Genomic DNA, 19,550 nt, shown 5'->3' with positions numbered 1-19,550 from the left:
CGATTTTTGTGCTGTAAATGAATATATTCAGGCTACCAGTGTGATATCACTGAAGATATAGCTGGGAAGAGATACATAGAAGTAGCTCTTGAAAGCCATTCTGATACTGGCTCTAGCACACCACGGCTCACATGCCTTCTGTACTTCCCTCAGCTGCCATCTTCTCTCTTGGTTGGTATCCCACTCCTATTATATCACTGTTCTACCTCAACTGGAATGAAATGTCAGTCCATATGGCAAGAGATCTGTGTTTTTGAGTAGTGTCATAGTGGTCAAATGATAATTCCCACAGAAAACCTTAAAAATGGGAAATATGAGGCAAGATAAAGCTAATAAGTTAAAACTCCCCTTCTTTCTCCCCCCGCCCTTTTAAAGATTTATTTGTTTATTTGCGAGAGAAAGAGCACAAGCAGGGGGAGGGACAGAGGGAGAGGGAAAGAATCTCAAGCAGACTCCCCACTTAGCATGGAGCCCGACCTGGGGCTAGATCTCACATCCCTGAGACTATGACCTGAGCTGAAGTCAATAGTCAGACACTCAAGTGGCTGAGCCACCCAAGCACCCTTTCCTCCCTTTCATGATCTGAAGCTAGATATGGTTTCACTGATGGAAACAATTGCTTTGACTCTCAGTGTTCCATATTGTAACAGAACATAATGCATCATTTACATGATTTGTTTTTTGGCATCATTTGTATGATTTGATATTTCGTCACCCTCCCATCCGTGGGCTGGTATATCACACAGAGTGTCAATCCTTCAATGCTTCTTTGAAGCTCTTATATCTAGTGAATGTAGACTGAGACATGTATGTATGGAAACAGGCATGACCCCTTGGGAGACAAACATGACTATGCTTGCTAATAAAATTGACGTGTGGGGCAATGGAGAAAAAGAGAGGAGTGCCCAACTGTTTTTAAATTAAATTTTTATTTTAGAACAGTTTAGATTTACAGAAAAATTGTGAAGATAGTACAGAAAGTTCTCATATACTCCCCACTTAGCTTCCCTTTTTATTACCATCTAACATGGTACATATGTCACAATTAATGAACCAATATTGAAACGTTATTAACTACAGTCCAGGTTTTATTCAGATCTCCTTAGTTTTATTGAATATCTCTTTTGTCTTCCAGGATACGATCCAGATACCTCACTACATTTGATTGTCTTTCCCCCTTAAGCATCATCTTGGCTGTGACAATTACTCAGACTGTCCTTGTTTTTGATGCCCTTGAGAGTTTTGAAGAGATCTGCCCCGTTATTTTGTCAAACATTTCTCATTGAGATTTGTCTGATGGTTTCTATGATTAGACCAGGATTATGTGTTTTGGCAAAGGAGAGCACAGAGGTAAAGTCCATTTTCATCTCATATCAAGGGCACATACAATCAACATGACTTATGTTGACCTTAATTACTGGGCTGAAGTAGTTTCTGCCAGGTTTTTGTGCCGTCAAGTTATTCCCTTCCCACCTCCCCTTTCCACATTGCGCTCTGGAAGGAAGTCACTACGTGAAATTCATGCTTCAGGAGTGGAAAATTATGCTACCCCTGAGAATAGAGTGCCTACAGAAATTATTTGGAATTCTACTGTAAGGAGATTTTTCTCTAACTCACCCTTCATTTAAATATTGAATCATTTACTTGTATCAATATGAACTCCTGGATTTTTTTTATACTGTGGGTTCTAATCTGATACTATTTTGTCTATTTTCTTGCTCAGATCATTCCAGCTTTACCATTGGGAGCTCTTTTAATTGGCTCCTATTCCATATTAGGGGTTTTTGTTTGAGCACTTCCCTACTTTCAGGCACTGCAAGATGCCAAGCTCATCTTGTTTTTCCTGTCCCTAATCTTGAAAAAAAATCAGCCATTTTTGAAAAGTAGTATTACAAAGCAAGATCTGGGAGCCTTGGCGTGCTAAACACTACTGGAGTGCCTTTGTTTCTATGCTTTCTCAGCTGACAAAACAAGGAAAAACACGTGGGTACATCAACATATATAGAGCTATGTATTTCTATATATCTCTCTATCCTTATTAAGTTAAATATCAGTAGAAATATCAATATTGAGTCTTTACTTATATTTCCAAGTCGAATCCATCAGCACATGAAACATTTTAGCCCTCTCCCCTTACTTGCCTGTAAACTCTCACTCCAGCAGTGAGACACTGGCTTCTACCATCTGCCATCCATTTACTAAATTGTTCAGCTCCAGTATACATGTGCACATGTATATCAGTATCTGAGCTGTTAACCCATACCCCCATGGGGGAAAATTATCAACTAGACTACAGTCCTCATGTACAGTTTCTTTAGCCTTTAGTCTTACAGACACAATTCATTTCCGAAATTACTTAGGTCAACACCTCTTCCCGCACTTCCTTTGGTGAGGTTGTTTTATATATTTGTAATAAATTAGAGTCTTTTGTAACATTTTGCAGTGCATCCTGGTATTCCCTGATCTCTTGATTTTTTAAAATTTGGCACACATTTTCAAATATGCAATAACTCTTTGTATTTTAAAGTTCTATGGGTCTTGAAACATATCCACATTACAGTATTATACGAATAGTCTCACCATCATAAATATCTGCTCTGTGTTGTCTTTCCAATTAACCTTCCATTACTACAAGCGCCTGTTAACCACTGATCTTTTCAACCTCTTTATAGTCTTGCCTTTTCAGAGGCCATATAATTAGAAACATATAGTATGTAATTTTTCAGAGTAGTTTATTTCACTCAACAATAGGAATTTAATAGCTTTTCTTGGTTTAATAGCTCATTTCTTTTTATCAGTAAATACTATTGCAATTTATGGATGTACCACAAGTTCTGCATTCACCTATTGAAAGACATATTGGTTGCTTCCAGTTTGGGGGGATTATGAATGAAGCTGCTGTAAACATACACCTACAGGTTATCATGTAAACACAGGTGTTCAAATATATTGGGTAAATATCAAGTGCAATAATTGCTGAGTTTTATGGTAAAAATAGGTTTAGCTCTGTGAGAAACTATCAAACTGTCTTCCAAAGTGACAATTTACATTCCTATCAGCAATGAATGAGAGAACCTGTTGTTCCACATTCTTGCCAGCTATGAGTAAGTACTGTCAGATTTTGGGCTTTTTAGCCTAATAAGAGTGTATTACTATCTCATTTTAATTTGCAATTTGTTAATAAAAAATTATTTGAACATCTTTAGTTATGATTAAATGTGCCATGTGTATATCTTCTTTGTTGAGGCATCTGTCAGGTATTTTGCCCATGTTTTAATTGGTTGCTGATTATTATTGATTTTTAAGAGTGCTTTGCATATTTTGGAAACAAATCTTTTATTAGATAGGTGTTTTGTAAATGTTTTCTCACAATGTCTGGATTCTCTTTCCATTTCTAAAAAATTTTAATAAGTTCCAACTGATCAATTATTTTTCATGGATTATAATTTTGCTGTTTTATCTAAAAATGGATCGCCATATACAAGGTCACAGATTTTCTTACAGGATTTCTTGCTAGAATTTAAAATTTTGTGATTTCTATTCAGCTCTGTGATCAACTTTGAGTTTTGGGGCTTTTTTGTTTGTTTTTTGTTTTATTTGTAAGGTCTGTGTCTCATTGTTTTTTGTTTTTGTGTTTCCCAATTTGGGCATCAAATTGTTTTAAAATCGCTTGCTGAAAGACTATCATTTCTCCATGGAAAGCCTTTGCTTCTTCATCCAAGATCAATTGACTATATTTATATGGCTCTATTTCTGGGCTCTCTATCCTGTTGTATTCATCTATGTGTCTACTTTTTTGCCACTACCAAACCACCTGGTTTATGTCACTATACAGTAGGTCTTAAAGTCAGGCAGTGAGTGGCCTCCAATTTTCTTCTTCAAGACTGTGTTGGCCATTCTTAGTCTTTACTTTCTCATAAATTTGTAGAATCAATTTGTCAGTGCCTAGAAAATAGCTTTCTGGGATTTCAACTGAACTTACATTAAACCTATAGAATAAATTGGGAAGAATTGACATCTTAAAATATTGAGTCTTCCAATTTATGAACACAGAATATAACCATTACTTAGATCTTCTTTGATGTCTTTCGTTAGAGTATTATAATTTTCCACATATAGATTTTATGCATAGTTTGTTAGATATATATCTAAGTATTTTTTTAGGTACTTATTATAAATGTTAACCCCAATTCCAATTGTTCACTGATGATATATAAGAAAGCAATTGGCTTTTGTATATTAATCTTTTATACTGCAATGTTGCTATATCCATTTATTAGGTAAAGGAGGGTTTTGGTGATTCTTTGGGATTTTTCTACTTAAACCATTTTATTTCCTTTCTAAGCAATATATTCTTTATTTTCTTTTATCGTCCCATTGTACTATCTAGAACTTCTAGTATAACTTTGAATAGAAATAAGAATGTCTTGTTCCCAGTCTTAGAGAGAGACTCTGTTACCTATACTGTAATGTACAGGATTTAGTATTCTTTTATGAAGCTGAGGAAGTTCCCTTGTGTGCATAGTTTTCAGAGATTTTTAAAAATTATTATTAACAGGTATTGGATTTTGTTAAAAGCTTTTTCTGCATTAGTTGATATAATCATAAGATTTTTCTTCTTTAGCCTTTGGTGTGGTGAGTTACAATGATTGATTTTTTAATGTTGAACCAACCTTGCATCCTTGGAATATCTCACTTGTTTATAGAGTATGATACTTTGTATGCATTGTCAAATTCAATTTTCTAATATTCTGTTAAATAATTTTAAATCTAGATTTATAAATGACATTGATCTCTAATTTTGCTTTCTTGTAATGTCTTTGGTTTGGGTATTAGGGTAACTCTTCCCTCATAGAATGCATTAAGAAGTATTACCTCTGGTTCCATCTGCTACAATTTACTAGTAAAAACATCTGGGACTGGTGCTTTCTTTGTGGGCTATTAACTGATATAATCTCCTTAGTAGATACAAAGTTATTTCAATTATATATTTCTTTGTGTGTGAATTTTGGTAGTTTTTGTCTTTCTAGGAATTGGTACATCTTATCTAAGTCATTGTAAGAATGGGAATAGTGTTGTTCATAATATTCCTTTGCTATCCTTTTATGTTCAGGAATCAAGAGTGATGGCTCTTCTTTCATTTCTGACATTGTTAGTATTGTCTTTTCTCTTTTTCTCTTGGTTGGCTTGGTTAGAGGCTTATAAATTTTATTGATCTTTTCTGAGAACCACTTGTTCTTCAAAGAACTAACTTTAAGGCTGACACTTTATCTTATTTTGAGGTCTACTTTATCTAAAATTAGTATTAGCGACTCCACTTTTGATTGGAGTCAGCATGTCATATCTTCCTTCATTCCTTTACTTTTTCTCCCAACAGAGTTTTTATATTAAAAGAGGCTTCTTGTTAACAATGTATGATTGCTTTTCTTTTAATCCCTTTGACATTTTCTGTGTTTGAATTGGTATATTTAGACAATTCATATATAAAGTAATTATAGATATATTTGGTTTAATACAATCTTTAACATTTTCTATTCATTGCATTTGTTTTTATTTTTTCTCTTTTTTCCTGATGTTAATTATGCGTTTATCTCAGTTTCTTAACTATCTATGAAATTCTTTTAAAAATTGTTGGTTATCATCAGAATTTACAATATATATTTTTAACAAATTTAAATGAATCTTCACATAACACTATACTGTTCCATGTGTAGTGCAAGTTAACTTAGAGTAATTCCAATTTTTCCCTCCTACCCCTATGACATTTCTGTCATTCATTGCTCTTATCAACCTGTTATAATATCCAGTATATGGTTACTATCATTACTTTAAATACATGGTTATGTTTAGTTAATTTGATAATAAGAACTTAAAGACTTTATTTTGTCATAACTTATCCTTTTTTTAACACTCTCCTTTCTTTATGTAGATCTGAGCTTCTAACCTAAGTAATTTTCTTTCTTTCTGGGTCACTTATTTTTTTTAAAGATTTTTTTTTTATGTATTCATTTGAGAGAGAGAGAGAGCACGAACAGGGGGGAGGATGAGGAGAGGGAGAAGCAGCCTCCCTGCTGAGCAGGGTATCTGATGCAGGGTTCCATCCCAGGACCCTGGAATCATGACCTGAGCCGAACACTTAAGCAGACGCTTAACCAACGGAGCTACCTGGGCGCCCCTCCCAGAATCACTTCTAGTAAACATTTTCACAGTGCAAATATGCTGGCTATGAATTCCCATTACTTTATAGTTGTCTGAGAAAGCTGTTATTTCTCCTTCGCTTTTGAAGTATAATTTTACTGCATATGGCATTCTAGATTATTTTCTTTTCCTATCAATAATTTAAATATTTCAATCTGTTCTCTTCTTGCTTGAATACTTTCTGACAAAAAGTTCACTTTAATTTTTAACCTTGTTGCTCTAGAAGTAACGTATACTGCTTTCCCTCTAGATTCTTTCAAAACTTTCTCTCTGCCTTTGGTGTCCTCCAGTTTGTATATGAAATGCTTGGGTGTCATTTTTGGTGCGTAGCTTGCCTGGTGTTGCCTGAGCTTTCTTGATCTTTGGTTTCGTATGTGTCATTAATTTGGAAATTTCACAAATATCATTTCTTCAAACATTTCTTTGATGTTTTTCTAACTTCTGTTTCTGATAGTTCAATAATGTATGTGTTCCACCTTTAGAAATTGTCCCCCACACTCACAGTTCTTTGATGTTCTATTTTTTTTTCTTTTTCCTTCCATTTTTTTGCCTCTTTGCATATCAGTTTGGTGTGTTTCTATCAATCTTCCTTTAAGCCTCCTGGTTCTTTCCTTGGCCATATTGAGTCTATCCTTGTGTCAATCAAAGGCCTTCTTCATTTCTGTCACAGTATTTTACATACTAATCATAGTTATTTTACATTCCCCATCTCATAACTCGGACAACTTTTGTCGTATTTGCGTCAGATTCTGCTACTTGTCTTGCCTCTTCTGGCTGTATTTTTCTACTTCCCTTTAGCATGCCTTGCTATTTATTTTTTGAAAGTTCAGCATGTTTATCAAGTAATTAGAACTTGGAAAAATAAGCTTTTAGTGAGAGGATTTATGATAATCTGATGAGGAGTTGGGTTGTCTTTGATATTTGCTGTAGCTTTAGTGCCAGAGGTTTCAAATGCTTCTGAGTATCTCTATTTTCTCTCCTCTGTTGATTTTGGACTTTTCTAAATATTCCTCCTCGGAATCTTGCAGGTATTTCAGCCGAAAACAACTATTACTACATTAGAGCTCTTTAGATGTGAAGGAAGGGAAAACATTCTTTAATTTTATGATAAATCTCAGTCTTTCATTAGGCCCGGGTCTCTGGGCTGTGGCCTTAAAAGTGTTTTTTAGGTCTCCTGACCCCCTTTTATGAGACAGGATGACTAGAGGGACTGACTGGATGAATTAACATAAGGAGAGAAAAAAATAGCCACGAGAAGATGAGAAGATGGATATGAATACAGAGGTAAACAAAAACATCCTTGACCTCAAGGATCTCCCATAATGGATTAGTATATTTACAGTTATTTACAGTATATTTACAGTTATTTACAGTATATTTACATTTGTTCACACCAAGGTGATTTTATATTTGATGATGAGAAACCGTCCTCAAGTAGATGACTTTAATGACATTTGTTTTAAGAGTAAAGTGTTGTCTTTCTGGTTGGTTAAGAAGCAGTTGGCCCTTCTCTACACTTTTTTTCCAAGTATAGATTTTCAAAACTTTAGCATTAATCAGAGCCATATGATAAAAGAAGGTTGGGTCCTGAATTATGTGGAAGATCCCCTTGCCAAGGAGAATCGACGGAACTGCTATATGAGGAACAATTACACTTCTATGAGATCCATTTAGAGGCTGTTTAAAGGACATATGGCTTAGTTCTATAGGTTAATTTCATATAGTTTCATCTTTCACTAGTCAGTCTTTCTCACACTTTACATTTGCCAAAGTTAGATTTAGTGGTTCAGTAACTACAGTACTAATCTGTGGGGAATAAGGGTAGAGTGCATGGTGTTGTTTTCAAGCCCCCTTTTCCAAATAAAAACCTATGAGAAAGCTTATTATGTAAAATCGATTCAGTGCCGTTGCTTGGGTTCCATAGTGGCAGGGGCGCTCAGGGAGCATCCCGGTGGGGCCACTCCATCTGGTCCCTGTGTTGACACCTGAGCTTTCAGTTCAATACCCTTAGGAGTCTGGAGGCCACAGTTTGAAACACATGGGGACACTTATATTACAAAGCATGTTAGAGTCAACAGATATGGTTTTTGTCTAGGCTTTGCTAATTACCTGTTCTGTGACATACAAGAGTCATTTTCATCACTAAATTCAGTATTCTTAATTATGAAACTTGGGGTTTAAATTTAAATTAAATTACATTTAAAGGAATATCATAAAACTGCCAGTCAACTTATGATCAGAATCTGTAAAGAATTTCTACAAGCTACAAAGTTATAAACTGGACTTTAAAAAAATAAATCAAAGGACAAGAAATGTTGGCCATTTGGAAAAGTTTATTCTGTATCTGGAAAGAGGAAAATATCCGAAACTGTATAAAAATGTGTCTTTCCTCCTCCTCTCATCATCTGCCTCAATAGTTCATTCAAAACTGTTTATTAAGTACCAACAAGATTCCAAGATATGCAATTTGAAATTTCAAAATTTATATTAACCAGAACACTAAATAGCTATTCCTCTAATGAGCAAATGCTGAATTTTAAAACCTCACTAGTGCCATCACTTACCCTCTATAAATACTTACCTTGATCTATGCAATCAGAAGCTGAATTTTTGATAAAATAAAGAAACAGGGTTATCAAAGGCTGACAAAAATTATCGTCTATGTTTATATAATTATGGATGATGTTAGTTATTTTATCAGTAAAAAGTAATACATACTCTGCATAGATTTGGAAGATATAAAAGTGTAATCAGAAAAATATCACCTTATAAAATTTAGCTTACTTAGTTCAATGTAAAAATCACCATCAAAAGATTGTGGGTAATTGTACGTTTTATAGATTTTTGCTGCTGTATCATAACGGCCAACAGAAATTTTAATCTGGTGACTAGGAAGAAATCTAATGAGATTATCTGACATGTATATCACTCTGCCTTGAATCTTGGACTTAGTGTAGTGTGCTACCAGAGATGGAGATGATACGGCTTGGCAAGATGATAGTCCTGCCCCGGGGAACGGGAGGCCTTCTGAAAGGTTGTCTGCCTTCTCCTTTGCCAAAGAACCCAAGTTGTTTAATATTGAGAAGAAGACTGTCCCTACACCCGTGTGCTACCTAAAATCATCTTCAAGATATTCCCCAGGACCCATACTATAAAAGTTTCTTTTGCTCATAAATTCTTCAGATTGTAGGTTCACATTTTGCAGAGTGAGATCATAAATTCGATGTTATGCACATTGATTTCTAGATGCCTTTGAGACCTTGAAGTATCTAGTAGTCCATTCATATATGTCTGAACCTCAGAGGAAGGCTTTGAACTAGAGATAAAATTTTGGTTCGTCTTCCGAGTATGGAAGAGTTTGTGCATGGAGAGTATAGAGTGAAAGGAGAAGAGGCTTTGGGACTGTTCCTGAAAGAGTTTTAGTATTTTAAAACGTGGTAGAGGAGATGGAGTCCACAAAGGACACTGAGAAAGAAAGCCAGAGGGGGAAAATGAACATTTGGAAGGAGAGTGCAATGTCCTGGTAATGAAAGGAAGAGAAACTTTCCAAAAAGCAGGAGCAAGGGAACTGTTTATAGTTGCTAAGATTTCCGGTAAAATAAATATGGAAAAAAACACATTTCATTCGGGTGTCTCCATAAGTAAGCAAATTCTCATTATCCATGGATCTCATGCTTGTGAATTCACTTATTCACTGCAATTTATTTCCAATCGCCCAAATCAATATTTGCAGCATTTTTACTGTCATTTGTGGATATGCACTGAGCTGCAAAAAAATGGCCTATCCTATCACGCATGTTCCCAGCTAAGGCTGAACAGAGTAACATTCTGCCTTTTTTGCTTTAGTTCTCATATCTTAAATGTGTCCCTTTCACAGTTTATTTAGTGCCATGTCTTTCTCATTTTATGTTTTGTTGTTGGTGGCGGTGGTGATTTTACTGTTTAAAATATCCTGCAAGCATAGTTAGTACCAAAGTGTTGTCTGGTGTTATTTACCAAGCTCCAGAAGGCTGGGATGTGCCTTATGAAGAAAACATGTGTGTTAGATAAATTTCATTCACCAATAATTTATAGTACTTTTTGGTTGTGAGTTCAACGTTAAAGACCCAGCAGTGATATGGAATAAGGTGTCTTTAAACGGAAACATATGTTAAAACAGGTTACTTACTGACCTATTGATGAAAATATTGTAACCAGAGGCTTATAGGAACCTAATCTGGTATTTCTCCTAGGAGCAAACGGTTCAATTTCGCCAGCTCATCATTCATGAAGACGTTGTAGAATGCAACTACCAAGAATAATGAGAAGAATGTATATATTTTAATGAATTAATACAATTTTTATCAGACATTTGTACCATAGGGAGAAAGAATTCACTATCGCTATAAGCAGGCTAGTGTCACTTTGGATTTTATAGTAAAATATTTTTTTTATATTAAAATATTCTTTTCTTAAAAGATTTTTATTTATTTATGAGAGAGAGAGAAAGAATGAGCAGAGCGGAGGAGCAGAGGGAGAGGAAGAAACAGACTCCCACCGAGCAGGGAGCCTGACATGAGGTTCGATCCCAGGAGCCTGAGATCATGACCTGAGCCAAGGGCAGATGCTTAACTGACTTAGCCACCCAGGCACCTCTATACTAAAATATTTCTCATATTTACTGAAATCTCTCCCACTACTTCTTCTGTTGATTATGAGATTCATTTACTTTCTTTATTTTAGTAAAACTTCATTTACTTAATTTAGTGCAAACATAGATCTTTTTATAGCAATTTTAATTTCAGTTGACAGTTGGAAAGCATTTATCTTTCAATATTCTTTTTTAACAGAGAATACCAGGTCAATATAATTGTCTGATACTTTCTGTACTCTATTGTATAACTCTTAGTGTAAATACAGTAATTTGTATATTTATGTTTGAAAATGCTGGAAAAAGAGTACCAAATTTATCTTTTGTTACTTATCTTTACCTATTTGTCTCTGATTGCTCTCTTATTAATAAAATGCAAAAAAAAAATTGTGCTATTTGACCCTTAAAACTCTTTTTAGCTGTAGGATTCTATGAAATCAATTTGGAGGTTTGTTTGAAGGACATATAGCTTAATTCTGTAGGTTAATCTCATATAGTTTCATCTTTCACTAGTCAGTCTTTCTCACACTTTACATTTGCCAAAGTTAGATTTAGTGGTTCAGTAACTACAGTACTAATCTGTGGGGAATAAGGGTAGAGTGCATGGTGTTGTTTTCAAGCCCCCTTTTCCAAATAAAAACCTATGAGAAAGCTTATTATGTAAAATCGATTCAGTGCCGTTGCTTGGGTTCCATAGTGGCAGGGGCGCTCAGGGAGCATCCCGGTGGGGCCACTCCATCTGGTCCCTGTGTTGACACCTGAGCTTTCAGTTCAATGCCCTTAGGAGTTGGAGGCCACAGTTTGAAACACATGGAGACAGGTATTGAAAAGCATGTTGGCATCAACAGATACGGTTTTTAGTCTAGACTTTGCTAGTTACCCGTTCTGTGACACAGAGAAGTCATTTTCATCACTGAATTCAGTATTATTAATTATGAAATAAGAATTCCAACATCTGAAAACATAATATCTGTGAAGGAGTTTTTTGGTACTATAGAAACTGGAAATATTCTTGAAACATTGTTAGGTGTATGAGTTTAGGCATAATCTAGAATTCTTTGTTTCCAAAGTTATCAGTCTAATAAAAATATGGCCTAACTACATATTTCAAGAGAGAGAGGTATCTGTCTGCCTGAATATTTAGGCCATTCTGATAGCCAATTCATTCAAGGAATATTTGGATTTAACTTATCGTGCAGCAGTTAGCCAGATTTGAAGAAAGAGGTTTTTGGAAGAAATTTTGTGCGGTAGAATAAGGGAAAAAAAAATTCTGATAGAAAGCCAAAGCTGTTTTCTAGGGAATACACATTTAACAATGATCATTTATTAATAGCTCAGCTGTAAGTATTGTACATAATCAGGTGAGTAGCTGTAGCCAAGCTGGGCATTGAGGGAATGGGATTGTTTTATAGGCCACGGCCAAAAGAGCAGACTCGTGCCACCAATATTTAACGGACTCTCTGTCCTTTTACCTATTATGTTTTCTCCTCCAAATGTAGTATAAGAAAACAGTGTGTATCTATCCATCTCTTTTAAAATCTCCAATGAAGAGTTGTTTTGCCATTATCGCATTCTGCCCTGTGAATCTTCTTTCTTATTCGGTCGTCTACTCTGATCCCCTATTCCCTCTCCATAAAAGAAGTAGAATAATGACTTCTCCCTGGAAGTAGCATCTTTACAGTGTTAGAGTTTGAAATCCTGTATAACCATCTTCTCTTCCTATCCCTTTAACTCACACTTAAATTTGCATAATTTGTTTCAGTTTTTAAAAAGGACTCTCAACAACCAAGTGAAAACAATAGGGACTGCATTTTTAATTTCATTTCAGAGATGAAGGCTCATCTGATGTATTAATATATTCATTGTCCCGTCTTCAGACAAATATCCAGTTTATTTGCTACAGAGTGAGAGCAAGTGAGTGTTAAATGTATATTTTTTTTAATTTTTCAAATGGCAAAGAGTAATTTTTCCCCTATTAAATCACGGTTTTTGTATCCATTTCCTGCAAGCATGAGCTCAGGAAGTGATAAAGTTGACACAGTTGCTGATGGATTTTTCAGCAGCTCATGCCAAGTTGTTTCCTGTTGCCAAACACAATGGAGCAGGAAATATGGCACGTGACCAGAAAAATCGTATTGTTTTAAATAAGTTTTCTCTCTCACTATGGCTCTAAGCAGAATTTCCCAGAATATTTAAATATTTCTTCACTATGATGGATGAGCCTACAGATGTTCTGATAGTTATCTTCATGCATAGTTTTCTTATTAGCTTAACACTTAGAAGCCCCAAATTATGAAATAGTCCAAGAAATTCATGATAACTCCTTACAGAACAGATTAAATAAGACACATTTTTGGAAGAAAGGATATGATCACATAGAAAAGCAAAAATGTCTCAATGTAATTCTCAAAACTTTAATTTCATTTAAAGTAATAATCTACTTTTTAATGTTGTATTTCAATTAATGGGTTTTGCTTCTAAGAAATACTTCGCAATTATCTGTCCTTTTTATAGGACCAGTTATTGCCAAACACTGAATTTTCTTCCCATTTTTATCCCCAAATGTTTATTTATTTATAAAAAATGTTTTCTTCCTTTCCAAAGATCCCAAACTTATGACTTTCTGGCTGTTCTCTTTTAGTTAGTGTAAATTTGGCTTGGATAATCATTTATATTTTTTTTCTCAGAGTGGAACTAAAGTTTTTATAAGAACACTGCAATCAAGTATGTCAGCAGCCAAACGGAGACTTTAAGATTATTCATGTTGCATAAGGGTCTTTTCAAGTGCAAAGACCACATCATCATTTAATGTGTGAGCTGTTTAAATGAGCATTTTAAAAATCAAGCCTGTGGAATTAAATTACTCTATTCCCAACTGCCAGGACATAAATAGATCATAAGCTAAGAGCTAGGAAGCCTTTACTTTTTCCTGAAAGAAACATACCGCCAGGATTATTTCTTCAAGCAAACCTGGGCACTGAACAACTACCTTGTAAATGTTTTGGTTGACTAATGGTCAACTCCTGAGTGTAAGTAGCTGTAAGAAAATAACCAACAAATAATCAAACAAACAGACATGTTATAGGTAGGTCATAGTTCTGTCGGAAAGCTGAACTGTGGTTCAGATTTGCCAAGTTCAATAGCATCTGAATATTGGTATTTCTTGAGAAATGGGATGGAAACAAATAGTAAGCAAGGAAACAAAATGAAAGCCTTCTTTAAAAATGAAAATTTGGGGAAAGGATGATACACTACAATGGTGAATGTATCACATAATTGAGCAGACTTACTATAAAATTTTAACTTTCTGTTCATCTACTTTCATCTCTAAATTTACTATGAAATATCAGGAAGATCAGAAAAGAAACACAAAAAATGAGAGGGAGGAAAAAAGGATGGAGGGAGACAGATTGAGAGAGAGAGAGGGGTGCATTTATAGCCTTTCCTAGGTTTTCCTGAAAGTAGTAAACACAGCAAATACAAGAGAACAGAGTAGCTCAATTTTTACTAAAGACGAAGTTGCCATTGCCTTAAACAAAGCAGACATATCAGCCATTACTGTAGAATGACCCACCAACAAAGAGATCAGACCGTGGAAGTTGCATCTGTTTGCCCCATATTTTAACTTTATTTTGGTGTGCTGACATTTGGAGTGGCTCTGATTGGTCTGGAATTAGCCTTCTTATCATGTGAAACATCTGTACTGTATTGTTCCAAAGGATTAGCTGCCCACTGGGGATTTTGTGAAGTCAGGACAATAGAGGTCATTAAAGGTGCAAACATTTATTTTCCGGTCTCTAGTTCAGCAGGGGAAAGCCATGCAGCTGATGGATTTTTTTTTTCCTTTTTAATCCAAAGCTCAGCATTCTTGCAAATATAATGAAACAAGAACGATCCGAGCTGGAGTTGTTAGACTGGAATTGATGACTTTAGGAATTCAGAATTATTTGCTGGCCAAAAAGAGGAGAGAGGAAAACATGAGATTCTATGTCGAAGTTATGAGTTGAAAGCAAAATTGGATACCCAGAACAGTCTTGTGTGATATTGCAAATTAAAATACAAGCTTTCTTTTGCAGTTTCGTGGCTTGCAATCAAAGTTTGCTTGTTTTTCCTTTCATCTGGTATCCCTCATTCCATCAATTATCCTCTCCCCAAGCCTCCTGACAGTTCAGTTATAAATTACGACATGGTGATATTGGATAGATAAAATCTGAGACACAACAGAGTGTGGAAAAATGAGTTTTCTAGTGTTATGGGTTGAAATCTGTCTGTCCCACAAAATATATGTTGAAGTCCTAGCCTCCAGTACCTCAGAATGTGAACTTATTTCAAAATAGTCTCTTTACAGATATAATAATTTAAGATGAGATCATATTGGAGGAAGGGGGATTGCTAATCCAATGACTGGTGTCCTTATAGGAAGACAACTACATGAAAAAATAGGAAGAATCTATGTGACAAAGAAAGTAGAGATTGAAGTCACTCAGCTGCAAGCCAAGAGAAGCCAAAGATTGCCAGCAAATCACTAGAAGCTAAGAAGAGGCAAGGGAGGATTCCCATTGATATCAGAAGGAGCATGGCCCTTGATTTTGGACTTCTAGTCTCCAGAAGTATAATACAATACATTTCTGTTTTTTTATGCCCCCCAGTATGCGGTATTTTGTTGTATTTTGTTAGAAAACCAATCTACCTAATATCATATATTTAATAAATGGGGCCCAGCTTCAACCTTAGGTTTCTCTGACTGAAAAAATGATCTGTCTATACATCCTTTTATCTTCTAAGCTGCATTAGGGACAATGTAGGGGTAAGGTAGGTAGGCACATAGCGGTGATGTTGGCACATAAAATTTTTCAAGCAGATGTGTCATCTCCCAACTCTCTGTACACATTGAAGGGCTGAGGACCTCCACTAGTTTGCTCTGAGCAGCTTCTAGCTTATATTTAGCATATCACCTCTAAAAAGTTGACTTACCCCTGAGTTCTATAAGTTACATGATTTAAATGCCAATTGCATTTATTGGACCAATATTTTTTAAATTGTGGGTTGTGACCCATTAGTGGGTGATAAAATCAATTCAATGGATAACCTCCCTCCCATGCAAAAATGAAACCAAGTAGGATGACAAGAATAGCAAGTGTGAAGTACACTTGTACACTTGTACATTGTTTTAGAAACATTTATATGTCTATGACTGTGTGGAAGGGTGTGTGTGTGTGTGTGTGTGTGTGTGTGTGTGTGTATGCGTGCGCATGCGCATTCTAAGTTGTGTTATAAAATGCATTTCTTATTATGGGTCACTTAGAAAAATATTTGAAGGTCTAGGGATTAGGTTCTGTCTCATAAGTGACAATTACCTAACTATACTAAGAAATCTAGAATAAATCAGGTTAAATAAATTAAATTTTTTATTTTACAGAAGACATTGGTCAAGATCCCACAATTCCCAAGACATTTATTTTTGCAAATAATGGAAATTTGCGAATTTGTGGTGAGAAAAAGTTTCATAATTGCCAAATTGCTTTTTCTCCAATCACAGACTTGCCAAATATCTTAAATATTATGAAATTTTATATTTTCTTTTCAAATGAGTTTCCTTAGTATTCCAGGCCTCCTGCCCTAGGAACAATAGGGCAAGGAAACACATTATAATAAATATTTTCAAAGCTCCACTACATAGCATCAACAAACAGAACAAAAACAAAACATCTGTGAAAAATAACACACATAAACAAAATAAGAACTTTCAAAGTAAAACATTCAGAAGGAACAACTAACTGTGTTATTGTTTAATGGGATGGTCTTTTGTTCATAATGTGAAAGGATCACTTTATTTTTGGTCCCTCAAAGGTTATCTAGCCATTTCCTTCTAAGACAAATGAGAAGTTAGCTGGCCTGAGTTATGAAATGTTTTACCAATGATATCCAAGGAAAAGGAAGACCTGACCCTGGTGTCCTAATTCCCAGACTTGTTCTTTTGAAACCATGTATTTCTGATACAATAGAGTCAAATAAATAATTTTCGAAAGATACAAATTACTAAAAATAACAAGAGAAGATACGGAATATCTGAGTAGAGTTATAACAAGTGATACAATTGAATTAGTAATTAAAATTCTTCCCACAAAGGCTAGTTTGAGATGGCTTAATTGGATGTTTCTATCAAATGTTCAAAGAAGAAATAATAGTCCTCACAGAATCTTTCAGAAAATAGAGAAGGTGGAACTATTTCTTTCACAACTCCCTCTAGAAGCCCAGTCTTGGTCTGGTAATACCAAAGCTAGACAAAAACATTGCAAAGAAAGCAAAGTACAGGCCAGTAACCTGCAGGAGCATAGATGCAAAATCCTTACATTAATTTTTGCAAAAAGAATCTTACAACATACGAAAAGTATTACATATCATGACCAAGTGGGACTTACACCAAGATTGGGAGATTGGTTTAAAATTCAAAAATCACTTAATGTAATACACCATATTAACAATATAAATAAAAATCACAACCATTTCAACAAATATATAAGAACCGTTTGAAAAATCTCACACCCATTTCTGATAAAAAAAAAAGTGCTCTATTAACTAGGAATTAAAGGAAACTTTCTCACCTCGGTAACAGCACATCAGACTTAATGGCGAAAGACGGTTTCTTCCCTAATATCAGGAACAAAACAAAAATGTCTGCCTTTTGACACTTCTAGTCAACATCGTACTGAAGGTTCTTTCTAGACAATGAAATCGTGCAAGAAGAAGAAATAAAATATGTACAGTTTGGAAAGAAGAAAAGAAAATTGACCGAATTTTTAGATGATGTGATCCTGAATGTTAAAATTCTAAGGAATTCACAAAATTCTTGCTAGAGCTGATCAATGCGTTCAGCAATGGCATAATATATAAGATCAACATAAAAAAGTCAATAGTTTCTATGTAATAACAATAAACAATCTTTAAATAAATTTTTAAATTTCATTTATAACATCAAAATAGAAAATACTTAAGAATAAAATTTACAAAAAATGCAAGACCTATACAATAAATATTATAAAATACTACTGAGAGAAATTAAAGATCTAAATAGAGAGCCTTTCCATGTTTGTGAATTGAAAGACTAAATTGCTACAATGACTGTTCTTCCTAAATTTTTCTACAGACTGAATTGAATCTCTATTAAAATCCCAGCAATTTTTTAATAGAAATTTACAAGCTGATCCTAAAATTCACATGGAAATAAGAAGAACCCTGAATAAGTAAAACAATTTTAAAAGGAAGAAGAAAGTGAAGGACTTCTACTACCTGATTTCAAAACTTACTATAAAGCTACTGAAACCAAGACAATGAGGTAACTGCTATGGAGATAAACATACAGATGAATGAAACAGAATTAATATCCAGAAATAAACTCTCATATTCATGGTCAACTAATTTTCAACAAAGATGTCAAAGGAATTCAATGGGAAATTTTTCAACAAGTGATGCAGGAACAGTAGAAATCCTTTATATAAAAGGATTAATTTAGTTCCTTAACCTCATTCTATACATAAAAATTGGCCATAAACCTAAATTTACAAGCTAAAATTCTACAACTTATAGAAGAAAATATAGGAGAAATCTTTATGATTTTGGGTTGTGCAGATTTTTAAAATCTGACATCAAAAGAAGAGCCGTAAAAGTAAAAAAAAAAAAAAAGTGTATATTATATTGGGCTTCATCAAATGAAAACTGTGCTCTTCAAAAGACATCATTATAGAATGAAAGGATAAAAGTGGGAGGAGTGATGAATAGACAAAGCACAGAGATATTTAGGACAGTGAAGGTACGGTGTATGATACTATCATGATGAATACATTTCATGGTACATTCGTTCCCAACCCATAGAGTGTACAACACCAAGAATGAATGCTAAGGTAAATTATGAACCATAGATGTGTTAATATAGTTCACCAATTGTTGCAAATGTCCCACTCTGGTGGGGAATGTTGATAATGTCAGAGGCTATGCACATGTGGGGACAGGAGCTATATGAGAAAACTCTGTACCTTCCTTTTAATTTTGATGTGAACCTAAAACAGTTCTATAAAAATAAAGAGAAGAAAACAGAAATGACACAGACTGGAAGAAAACATTTGCAAATTATATATCTGATACAGCACTCATATCCAGACCATGTAAAGAGCACCTACAATTCGTAGTAAGAACATAGCAATTCCATTAAAAATTGGCAAAAATGTTGTATCGGTTTCCTAGGGCTGCTGTAAAAAACTACCACAAACTAAGTGACTTTAAAACAGCATAAGTTTATTGTCTCACTATTTTAGAGGTTATAAGCCTAAAATCGAGCGGAGTCATGCTCTTCCTGAAGCTCTGAGTAGACTCCTTTCTTGTCTCTTCTAGCTTCTGAGGTTTGTTGGCCATTTTCGGCATTCCTGGGCTTGTGGCTACATCAGTCTAATCTCTGCCCAACGTCACGCTGTGTTTTTCCCTCCTGTGTCTGTGTCTTCACGTGGTGCTCCTCTCTCTGTCTTTCCTTTTCTTCTAAAGGTACTAGTCATGTTGGATTAAAGTCCTACCCTACTCCAATATGACTTCATGTTACCTTGACTGCATCATGGAAATTCCTATTTCCAAACAAGGTCACATTCACAGGTACCAGGGGTTAGGACTTTAAAATAACTTTTGCAAAAACACAAACTCATAATGGATGTATACAGACATTTCATAAAAAAAA

The sequence above is a fragment of the Ursus maritimus genome, unplaced genomic scaffold, assembly GCF_017311325.1.
Source record: "Ursus maritimus isolate PB19 unplaced genomic scaffold, ASM1731132v1 scaffold_25, whole genome shotgun sequence".
In the NCBI taxonomy this organism is placed as follows: domain Eukaryota; kingdom Metazoa; phylum Chordata; class Mammalia; order Carnivora; family Ursidae; genus Ursus; species Ursus maritimus.
The sequence above is the reverse complement of the archived record's forward strand: the minus strand, read 5'-3'. Positions refer to the sequence as shown.